Raw genomic sequence first — 10867 nt, 5'->3', positions numbered from 1 at the left:
GTTACACCTTAAAGTGGTTTAAGCACTCGTCACGTGGCTTAAAGTTATGCCGCTCCAGGTCAGGGTTATCTCTGATCTGCACTACCCAGCTCCTGTTCCATAAGGTTCGCCCTCTCCTCACAAATGTGCCACCCAAGTTGAAGTCCTCCATTATCCCAGGATCTTTCACACCCCCACACAAACAGCAGGGATGGAAGCCTGTCCTGGCTCATCAGCCACAAAGTGGCAACTCATAGTTACAGATCCTAACCCTGCCCCTGCTCACCAGGTCTCATGGCAAGTCACAGCTGTGCAGGCAGGGAACAGTTAGAGAAGGTTTCTAGACTATGGGTGTGACTGCTTGAAACTCCAAGCTAGCACTAACACCAATCACCATTTGTACAGCTCACAACATAAGGTGTAACAAGGCCCTATATACCAATTCACCTGCCCCACTCCCAAGACCCATAGCTGGCTCCCTCTCTCTTCTGAAAAAAGCCCTTATCACAATATATAGAATCACAGTTTATCTTAAATAAAAGGTGTATATTAATTGTCTGCTACGACTACAGGACAACCTAAAAAGACTTCTGTCCAGCTCTCCTCTAACAGAAAGGACTGAGCAGGGTGTCTGAGAGGAGAAATGTGTGGAGGAGCTGGGAAGGAAAGACAGGTGCAGGGGCAAAGTGGGACAGGAGACAGGGCATAGAAGGGGCAGGAATAATGCTGGCATGGAGGCAGACTTTAAGGTCCATGAAAACTCTTGAGTGGTTGGAAAAAAAATCATCCTGAATCAGGCTCTAAATTCAAAACTCAACCCACATTCTTTGTGGACCTGGAAGTCTGCAGTGTCTCATTTTGGAGACACCAAGAGATCCTCACAACAGGAGTGTCTGAAATAAAATATGTTCCTGTGCTCCCAAGGAGGTAGAGAGCCCATGACAGCCCAGGTGAGCTGCTGAGGAGCCAGGTGTGATGAGTCACTGCTCCAGCTGGATATGGCCATACTGGACTGAATGCACCTGATTTCATTTGATCTTGGAAGCTAACCAGTCCTGGGCTTGGCTAGCACTTGGATGGGAAACCACCTGGAAGTCCCAGGTGCCATAAGTCCCAGCAGAGGATGAATCATCCCTCTGACTGCCAGCCATTGGCTGTAGTGCTTGTAGGAAGCAGACCCTGCTCTCAAACAGCCTTGAAACCAGCAGGGCAGATAGTAGGGGTCTTTTGGTGAACTTGTAGGCTGCTCTGATCCTAGCACTTTGTGCCTTGATTCTTGGCCCTTTTCTTGCTGATTATGTCTATCCCTGGCTTCTTCCCTTGCCTTGTTCCTGACTACAGTCCTCAACTCACGACCCTGGCTTGTATCCCATCTCTACTCCCAGGTCAAGATCCTAAACCTTAGGGCTGACCACTCACGTCCCACTTGCTGAGGGCCGGAAATCTGCAAGACCCAGGAGTCCTGGCATCTAAGGCCCCCAAAGCTTCCAGATTCCCTGCCCCTTGGTAGCCCACCAGGCAGGAACCTGTCGGGTATGGAGCTCCTGCTCTCATGTTCCCAACTGGATAGATGCGGCTGCTGTGTGTTCTTCTGAAATGGAAACATTCCCATAGACTGTTTCAGATTCAGCAAACAGGCATTGTCCAATGAAAATGTGTTCTCTGAAAATACAGGTACACACTGGGGGTAAAAAGAAGTTGGAAAAAGTGAGGCATGGTGGGGCGATGTCCTGCCTTTATCTGACACTAGCTAGACACTGGTTTTCAACTTTCTTAGCCTCAAAGCTTCCTCCATAACTGTTCTGAATGTAAATTCTAGCTCAGTGACTCTCAAAAGGGGTGCTGTGAAATTTGGAATAGTTATGGAGGAGTGTCTTGAAGCTAAAAAGTTTGAGAACCACTGATACAAGCATCAGTCCCCTCTTGCCTATAAAACCTGACCTGAATCCTTTAGTCTTGCATCTCAAGATGCCTCTGCTCATAGCCAGCACCCATAAAAATCACTCCCTCCCCATCTTGTGGCAAATCAGGAAAGAAGATAATAGCTTGCTGCTGCTACCATTTACTTTATTGCCCCTTGGCACAGAGACCTGCACTGTGGATTGATAGGTCTCAGTTTCACTGATAGAGTTCCAGTGGGGCAAGACACAATGAAATTTCTGCCCCCTTGCCCACCCCTTCCTCCATGCAGCAATGTGTTGGCTTTAAAGTATTCGGAAATTGCATCTAAACAACCTCTCCTAAATAAGTAAGATGGCACAAGTCAAGTCTCTGAAGTTAGAAAATGCCAGTATTTACTGAGCAGTACAGGTACCCAGAGCTTTGGGGTCTACATGGCAAAACAGAGATTCATGTCCTGGAATTACTTGACAGCTGCATTCTCAACAAGCTGTTAGTCTCTGTGCTTTGCTCTCCTGCCACTAAGGGGTACTCTTGATTAGGGGTTTCCTTCTGTGTATCTGAGAAGGAAAAGGAGAGGCAGGCTTTCAGCACTTCTTATTTGTCTGCCAGCATTTGAGGAAGAAGTTGGTGGGAAGAGGAAGAGGAATTGGTCTGTGGGGTAGTTCTACAGTGAGAGACTGCCAGAGGCTATGCCTGGCCATCTGTATGACCCATGGGAGGTGGGATTAGTGCAGAACCCAATAGATGGGCATGGGGGCAAATAATGGAAGAGGCAGGTGTGAGATGTAAGGTTTCCCCTGCCTGAATCTAAGGGAAGGGAGAAAACCAAGTGACCTCATTGCTCCTCTCTCCTGTCACCTCAGACTTTATCCTGACCCACCTGTTGCCCCTGCCCTGCTCTTTCTTGCTCAGTTTCCCCTTTGCCATCCCTGTGCCACCCCCCCCCCCCCCAGCCCAGGTACAAAATCCTATTAGGAGAATATTCTGGGAGGGAATATAGGGGAATCCCAGACATCCTAGACATGCAGTGGGGTAGGCAAAGAGCAACTTTCTGAATGGCAGGTGGTGTGGGGGGAGGACGGTATCTCTCATCACTGCAGTTTCCCAGGGAACAATACAGCAGCACAATATGTGGCACTACTGCTTGTCCCTGGGACACACCTGTGTATGTAAGCACTGGACTGTGGTACATTGCCTTGGGTGGGGTAAGGGAGGCTGGGGCCAGCACCTGGGGCCCTGAGGGCCTCCAGGAGCTGCAGCCATGGCAGTCCAGCAGCATGGGGCAGTCCAGCAGCATGCAAATCAACAGTGCAGGGAATGCCTGCATGTGTGGTATGCAGTGTGTGCAGTGAACATCGACAGCGAGGAACGCCTGCACATGCAGTGAATGCAGTGTGCATCACTGTAGATGGGTTGCTGCACCACATACCGCACATCTATGATCATCTGGACAGGCCCATGAGGGTGGAGAGAGCAGAAACTCTCTTTTCTCTGCGTGGGAAGAAAGTTTGATGTGCCTAGTGCCTTAATGCAGTTTCGTCATGAAGAGGAATGCAGCCTTCTCCCACCCCACACCAATGGCAGTAGGAGTGAGGGAGGTGGGAGAGGGGAAGTTTTCCTGACTGTATGTGCAGGACCTGTGCACAAGGTCAGCCCAATGCAATGGAGCCCCAGCTCTATTCCCCTTTTGTGTCTTACTTCCCTGTTGCCTTGGCTCTCCACTTGGCTTCCTGTCCCTCTTTCTTTCTTGACGTCTACTCCTTCTCTTGATCTCAGTGGTCTTTAAGCTACAAGCATAGTCATTTCCAAAGCCAAAATTGAAAGGCGAGGTAAGGTCACTAGGGAATGACTAATGAGTGAAGAGGGTGTCTGACTGCATTGTTCAGTAATCACTCTGAGATCAGGCGGTTAACAGGGATCTGCTTAGTTCTGGGTCTCAGATCCAGCTGCAACTGTGCAACAAAACAACGGATTTCTTCAGATCCCATCCCAGCCACTCGTCTTTGAAGCCAAGCCACTGGGAGATGCAATTTCCAGTATCCTTTCCCAGCCAAACAAAACAGTGCACAATGGATATTCACATGACACAGAATTTCAGCCTGTTGGTTATAAGCAAATAAATCTGTTACTTGTGTTCCATTAGTCTCTCAGGTGCCTGAGATATTATTGCTATTGGAGTCAGGAGGTGATAAACCCTTTGCTGTATATCCTTGGGCTTTTCTGTCTTAATCTGTAGTGATTGGCCTGTCTGAGACTTTCTTGAACAATATGGCTGACACAGTGCCCTTCTCTTCCTCCTTTAAGATCGTAGAGTTTTTACCTATTTACCTCTTTGGTAGAAGGCAGGGCAGAGTTGCACCTTATAGACTAACTAATTCAGCATCTGATGAAGTGAGGTGTTGCTTCCATAAACTTGTTCATCTCTGAACCGATTAGTCGATAAGGTGCAACCCCACCTGGCCTTCTGCGTGACTTCAGACTAACATGGCTAAATACTTATCTCTCCTTCTCTCATAAAGGTCCATCTGGAGTGATAGGCTCCCTAAGCTACAGGCAGCCTCTTATGATGATCACCAATCCACACTCCCTCATTTTCTTGAAGCAATGGCATCTCCCAAGGCCCTGCATTTTTTGTCTGTTTGGCTTTATCACTCTCTCTGTACTTCTCCAAATCTGCAGCAACCCCGACATCTGTTTCTAACAGTATGGGTATTAGGGCTGCCAGCTCTGTTTCAGTATATTCTCGGAGGTTTCAGCACATAACGTCATGACATTAATTACGGTGTGCAGACCTTACATCAGGAAGGCAAAGGCACATTACTACTACATTTTAAAAACCCATGGGAGTACTGTATAAATCGGATTCAACATTTAATATTTATTTTAATGAATGCCCTATCATTTATCTCCCAAGCAACTCTTAGCCGCCTCCTGGAGATTTATATCTAATTCCTGGAGACTCCAGGGCAAACCTGGAGGTTTGGCAACCCTAATGGGTATTCTTATTCTCAGCAAGTGCTTCATGCATGTCATTCTGTTGTTTAACAATGTTAAATACAGATTAGGGTCTGACTCCACAATCTCTTTCAGTATTGTACTTTATTGGTCTGACACTTTTTCTACTTATTAGTTTGGAGAAAAGGTGGACTAGAATTTGAATGTCTAGACCCGAATTTCAATGCAAACTGCTTGAAATCTTACAGGTGGTCTCTTTAAGATTTCTCTGACAGGTATGTTAGGTCTAGCAAAAACAGAATTGAGGTGTCCAGTTACCTGGTTATGTGTTGTATGGTCTAGTAAGGCTAGCTCAGGAAAGTGAGGAGAATGGAGAAGTGAATAATATTTTATAGGTAGTTAAAAAAACGAATAAACCTGTGCTTATTTTAATCTGCAGGGGAATGTATGGGAGACATTATTTTCTGTGCCATTAATGGGGGTTTTTCTGCTTGATTTGCCCTGTTATTTTGGGTATAGGCAGAAAGGCTTGACAACTACCATGATGTTGCTGTTTACCTGAGATCAATATGAAATATCTTTTAGCTTTTTCAATGCCTAAAGGATCTCATGTACTCTTTATCATGTTTTCCTCTAGTAACCTAAGGATCACCATCTTGGTGCCTTTGAACAGCATCCCATGCAGAGCTTAGCACTCTTCCTTGAATTAGTAATGAGAGCTGGGAACATGCTGTCTCAGCAAACCTTTCCTAATAGACTTAGTCACTTCCTGCGGGTTCTTCTCCTGAGCTGTTCCTCTGTCAATCACAGTCCACATTTCCTTTATGACTGGCAGAGGTTTTTGTTTTTTTTTAATGAGATTGATGCTGCAATCCATCACTTTGGACATTGTTCCACGGCTGCTTTTTTTCTCTCAGTCAGAACGTCACCTGTGTAGATCTTAGTACTTTGTATGCCAGGAAAATGTTGTTGCAAGTTCTGCTGAAATTCTTTGCGTGTTGAACATAACCCACATGGCAGTATGTGGAAAGTGTCTCCACAAAGGCACTACTGAATAGATACAAATGTGTACTTCTTTTTCTAAGTGCACCTGCCTAGCCTTACAGACACATCCAGTATAGATAAGTATTTGGCATCATCCATCTCTCTCAAAATTTCTCTTCTTTTAGGTAGTGGAGAACATATCTTTCTTACATGCTTGTGTTATAATTTATATCCATATAGAAGGGAAATGGTGATTAGTGAGCAGGAGTGGAAAGAGGCCAGGAGTGCATAGCTCCCCCTGTCCTCCAACACATGCACTCTTTATTATTTTTTACCCTATTTACTTAATTATTTGATGTCTATACCTAGGCAAAACAAAGACTAATAAATGCTCTTACTCCATTGGTTCTTTTAATCACTGTATAACTCCCGGAGCAAAAACCTATCAGCTTTTCTTAGCCTCTTTCTTCGAACGAAAACATATTGCTCAAAGCATGGGGCTCTATTCTGTTTTTTGTTGAGAGCTTCCTTATTCCCTGGGGAAAAAGTCTTCAGACTCTGTTTTAAGTGTTTATCCCTCTTCACCTCCAATGAGTACAGCCTTTTGATGAGACCAAGGACTTGACACACTTTAACCCAATAATGAGTACTCTCTTCCACGGTACTGTTACAAACCCTTTCTTTTCCAATTTATTATTTACTCATACATCTAGTTCCCACAATCCTTAAGTGGGAATAAACTCTCCACGGTAAGCTTTGAGTGGTATCTGTTTATCTCCTCCTATCGGTGCCTTTTTTTAGAATTGCTAACGGTGTTTCTCACAACTCCTTGACTTGTGAACCAGTGTCCAATTTAAAGGTAATAAGTGCCTTGTTTGCTTTCAGGTTTGTAGTCCCCTCATCTTGTGCTGCAGCCCTATCTACCACTCTTGTGAGAAATTCATATGAGCTAGAGAGGACACTCCTTTTGTCCATGCTGCATGTTCTTTGCTGGCCTACCATACTCTTGAAAAGGGCTGTAACCTGTTGCAGATTTTTTCCATCTCCTCCCATTTGCTGAGCATTGCTGTGGCTTGAGCAGGTTGCTGCAGCATGTTCAGTTCCTCATGCTGCTGTTCATGCTGGTCTCTGACTTTTGAGTTCCCTGTGTTTTTCTGCTTCACATCTCTTTTTTGTGGTATTTTGGAATCTCCATCATATTGCACTGTCCACACTCTGCACGCCTCATTCTGGACAAGGTGATTCCCATTCCTGGCAACCTTAAGCTCTTTGCTAGGAGTTCATTGTGGGCCTTCCAGGAATCCCTTTCTGATTTTTTTTTTTTTTTTGTTCAAAATCCCAATGTAGTTATCCCTGCAAAAATTGCAACAACTTTGGCCTCAGATTACCCCACTACAGTTTCACATTCCTGTTGTCCTCTCTGATAAAAGCCACATTGTTAGTATGTTTCTTTTTTACTTGGAGTACAGTAATCCTCAAATTTCTGCACTCCAGTTTCATAGTTAGGTCTCTGCCTGAGTTAATTGAAAACTATTAAGCACATCAAGGACCGTTGCCAAAAATAAGTCTTCCCCTTTACAGTCATCCACTGCTTCTGGGGCAGAGTAACGTGCTGTTTGAACTTCTTCCAGGGGCCTTCCACATTTCCAAAGACTATCAGCAATTTGGGACCAATAATATATATATTATCAACGTATTTTTTCCCTTTTGGTGCCATGTGGTGTTCAGGCATCACTCTGAGACAAAGCAGGTTGTGGCATCAGCTTTGTTTGTGGTCTCAGCTGCAGCTGCCTTATAAAAAATAGGCTCCTACACCCCCTCCCCAAACTTCCTGTCTTGGATGCCAAACCACATAAGGACACAATTTCCAGTGCCACACTCGCTAGTATGTGCTAGACGTCTAGCTGCATTATAAAGACACCACATGGTTCCACAAAACAGATGATCTTCTATCTTAGAGCTTAAGCCTGGAATAGTAGAACATACATAGAATTTCTCCCCTTGTAGGTAGTGGTCAATGTCCCTTTTTATATATTTTTGTTAAAATTTATGTCCATATAACCTGCTGTTGTGGTTCAGTGGTAAAACCCTTGTTCTGTCATGCAGGAGACCTGGGTTTGGTTTCCCAGATGTGCATGTAACTACAGTCATTGAGGTTCCAGATTTGGTCTGGCCTTTGGATACTGTCTAAAGGGGGATGGAAGGTCTAGACAGCTTCGACTTCTCCATACTCCTGCCTAGGTGTATGCATCAAAGGTCCTGATGACATCTCATGCGTACACCATGGTTTAGAAGGATTGACAGTTGTTTACTATTGCTATGCCTGTATAGAAGGGACGTGGTGATTAGTGAGCGCACCTGCTCTTTTGGGTTGGGTCAGGAGCCAGGAGTGCGTAGCAGAAGGTGCTGTAGAGCCAGAGTGAGGTGTATTGGCCAATAAGGCAGTGCGAAATTTTGCCACCAGTTTTGTTTTGACTCTGTTTCGACCTGTTTTGAGGTTGAAACAGCAACATCAAAATGAAACAGATACGGCCAAAACAGCTTTGAAATGAAATGAGGCAAGTCAAAACGTTTTGCTGTTTCGATGCTGTTTCAACGTTTCGCCCATAGGCTATAATGGGGAAGGTCAAAACAGCCTATAGTTTTGCCATGTCTAGCCAGATTTGGATAAAACTTGCAGAAATGGTAGCTTCTTCTGAGGGCATAAAGAGTTCCAAGTTTCAAGAAGATAGGTGCAGGGAGATTGGAGAAACTGCACCCCAAAATCCTGAGCCAAATGTGTCCTCTGTATGTGTTAAGCCACAGGAGGGTCAAAACTACAGGAATGCTAGCCCCTGCTGAGGCCAGAAAGCCTGCTGTGTTTCAAGGAGATAGGTGCAGGGGGTTCAGAGAAACTGCACCCCTAAATCCTGAAAGCAAAACTCATGTCACATGTATATGTTAAGCCACAGCAGGGTCAAAACTGCAGGCTTGCTAGCCCCTGCTGAGGCCACAAAGCCTGCCAAGTTTCAAGGAGATAAGTGCAGGGGTTTGGGGGAAGCTGTAACTCAAAGCTGCAGACAAGCAAAACTCGTGACATGGGTGACACTGTGTGTGTTAGGGCACAGCAGGGTGAAAGCTGCAGGGGTGGTAGCCCCTGCTGCAGCCACGACACCTGCCAGCTGTCAAGGAAATCAGTGCAGGGGGTTTCTGGGGCCCTGCACCTCTAGCTGCTGACAGGCAAAACTTGTGAAATGGGTGCTTGTGCAACTGACTGAGTCTGTCTTGGGGCCGTTGATTGTATGTATTGATTATTTCCTCTCCTTAGTCTGTGGTTTTGTAGGTGTTAATCCATGCTTGTTAAGTTGTTATGTAGTAGCTAGGTCCTGTGTATTGAGCTAGTCCCTGAGTGAATCATGATTAATTGGTAACTGGTAACACAGTAGCTTAGCAGCCAGGCCTGCAGTAGTCCCTCCCCCACCCTCCAGTGCCCGAAGACAGACACAGGTGCACAAGCACCCATGTCACGAGTTTTGCTTATCCACAGCTTGAGGTGCAGTTTTCCCTAAAGCCCTGCACTTATCACAGGGGTGGGCAATTATTTTGGGCAGAGGGCCACTTACTGAGTTTTGGCAAGCCATCAAGGGCTATATGACAGGCAGCTCAGGGCAGATTAATATTAATTTTCTAAATTTTTTAGGGGCCCTGCAGGCCAGATAGAATGGCCTGGCGGGCTGCATCCGGACCCCAGGCCACATTTTGCCCACCTCTGACTTATCTTCTTGAAATCTGCCATGTTCTGTGGCCTGAGCAGGGGCCACCACCCCTGCAGTTTTCAGCCCGCTGTGCCTTAACACACATAGGGTTATCTATATCACGAGTTTTGCCTGTCAGCAGCTTGAGGTGCAGTTTCCCCCAAGCCCCTGCACCTATCACCTTGAAACTTGGCAGGATTTGTGGCCTTACCAGGGGCTACCACCCCTACAGTTTTGACTCCACTGTGGCTTAACACATACATGTGACATGAGCTTTCCTTTCAAGAATTTGGGGTGCAGTTTTCCCCAAAGCCCTGCACCAATCTTCTTAAAACTTAGCAGGCTCTGTAGTCTCAGAAGGGGCTAGCAAGCCTGCAGTTTTGACCCCGCTGTGTCTTAACACATACACATGACACAAGTTTTACTTTCAGGATTTTGGGGTGCATTTTCTCTGAACCCCATGTACCTATCTTCTTGAAACTTAGCATGCGTCATGCCCTCAGAAGATACTACTATTCTTGCAAGTTTCATCCAAATCTGGCCAGAAATCACAAAATTGTAGCCTGTTTCAACCTTCCCCATTATATCCTATGGGCGAAACATCGAAACAGGGTCAAAACAGCAAAACGTTTCGACGGAACGAAATGGAACTGCCATTTCAACTCAAAATAAAAGTCAAAATGAAACACTGTTCTGTCAAAACATTGGTCAAGATGAAATGTTTCTGCTTCACACAGCCCTATTGGCCAATATGTCAAGACTGGAATAACAATGGGTGCTACATGCCACAATTGAAATGCATCAGGGTGGGGTATCCAGTCCTGGGGTGGCGTGGTATGGTTTCCTGAAAGTGAGCAGTGAATTCTTCAGTAGAGCTGTGTTGGGATCACGGTACTGGAACAGTAAGCTGTACACCAGGACAAAGACAGGGAAATGTGTGAGATACAGGTTTGGAGAGTGAGGGATTCAGTCGGTATAAATGAGGTCTGTCAGCAGAGCTCTCTATATGACTGGATTGATGGAGAAATCAGGAGGTCAAGACTGATCAGTGCATTGCTTGATCTATATGGGTCCCCTGCAGGGTTGTTCTGTTGGATCTCCTCTCACCTGAGGGACCTATAAATGGTAGCTTACACTGGACAACGTTTTTCACCCCCCTCCGAAAGGAAATTTGTAGCCATCTTCCTTGCAAGACAACCTTGACTATGGAATCTGAAGGGTGAAGACTGGTTGCTGATTCATCCTAAAGACCACAAGCTATTCACAGTCTTCCCTAGGGCTGCCTGGCTATGGTCTTCAGGATGCCAGTCACT

The 10867-nt window shown here is 45.7% G+C and overlaps 1 pseudogene; it reads left to right on the top strand.

Moving 5' to 3' along the window:
• Positions 1 to 973: 973 nt before the first annotated feature.
• LOC132250434 (5S ribosomal RNA) lies at positions 974 to 1092 on the top strand (annotated as a pseudogene).
• Positions 1093 to 10867: the final 9775 nt, after the last annotated feature.

This window comes from Alligator mississippiensis, chromosome 4 (genome assembly GCF_030867095.1).
Source record: "Alligator mississippiensis isolate rAllMis1 chromosome 4, rAllMis1, whole genome shotgun sequence".
Taxonomy (NCBI): Eukaryota; Metazoa; Chordata; order Crocodylia; family Alligatoridae; genus Alligator; species Alligator mississippiensis.
This window is presented reverse-complemented; position numbering and strand designations above follow the sequence as displayed.